A 1,072-nucleotide genomic window follows, 5' to 3' on the forward strand; every position below is an offset into this window, starting at 1 on the left:
TAGCGAAGACGACGGCGGCAGCAACGAAAACGGCGGCGGCGGCATGAACGAAGTCGCCGTCGTAGTCGGCGGCAGCGGAGACGAAAGCGGCGGCGGCGGCGGCGGCAGGTCTTGCCGTGGAGATGCTAAATCTTCAGCAACGTGCTGAAGATTCAGCATCTCCACATCTTGGACAGCATTTAACAATTCTTGCTCTGGTCTGAAATGGAATAAATAATTAATATCACCAGTAATTGATAAAACAACTCGAAAAATATATATTTCTTATACTTACTTATCACTCATCGTGTCCACCGGATCCATCCTACTATATTTGATTGCGATGTAACATAAATCAATCAATGCGAGACGCGCCACGCGACGCGCCACGCGACACACGCACCGTGCGATATCCAATAAGCGAACAGCTTTTATGTAATGGCTCCTGCCCATTGGACACGGTAATTAGCCAATCAACGTGTCGTACGCTCGGATGTGGATTGGACTGTGATCTTCTTTCATGACATCTTTAATCAGTGATCGTTGTCAATGTAACAAGTTGATTACTGTTATTGTGTTTTCATAAGTGGCCGTTTCCATTTCGTTGTAATATATATTTTGTGATACGGAAAACATTTAAATAGTTATTGTGGTAAGTCATATATTATACGATCTTATCTCACGCCAAGTATAAGCGTAGCCAGTGCCGGTTTTAGCAATATTAGCGCTCTGGGCCAGATTATCGTGACGCCCATTCAGATAAACCATTCAAACTCGATGTCCACGTGTACCAGGTCGCCGATGACGACGTCCAGACAGTGCGCCCTGTAGTTTTTCGTGTCTAGGTGTATTAATACCTTGAACTCGATGTCCACGTGTACCATACCAGGTCGCCGCTGACGACGTCCAGACAGTGCGCCCCGTAGTTTTCCGTGTCTAGATGTATTAATACCTTGAACTCGATGTCCACGTGTACCAGGTCGCTGATGACGACGTCCAGACAGTACGCCCCGTAGTTTTCCGTGTCTAGGTGTATTAATACCTTGAACTCGATGTCCACGTGTCCCAGGTCGGCAATGACGACGTCCACATA

This window comes from Vollenhovia emeryi, unplaced genomic scaffold (assembly GCF_000949405.1).
Source record: "Vollenhovia emeryi isolate VEMERY1.0 unplaced genomic scaffold, V.emery_V1.0 DF941832.1, whole genome shotgun sequence".
In the NCBI taxonomy this organism is placed as follows: Eukaryota; Metazoa; Arthropoda; class Insecta; order Hymenoptera; family Formicidae; genus Vollenhovia; species Vollenhovia emeryi.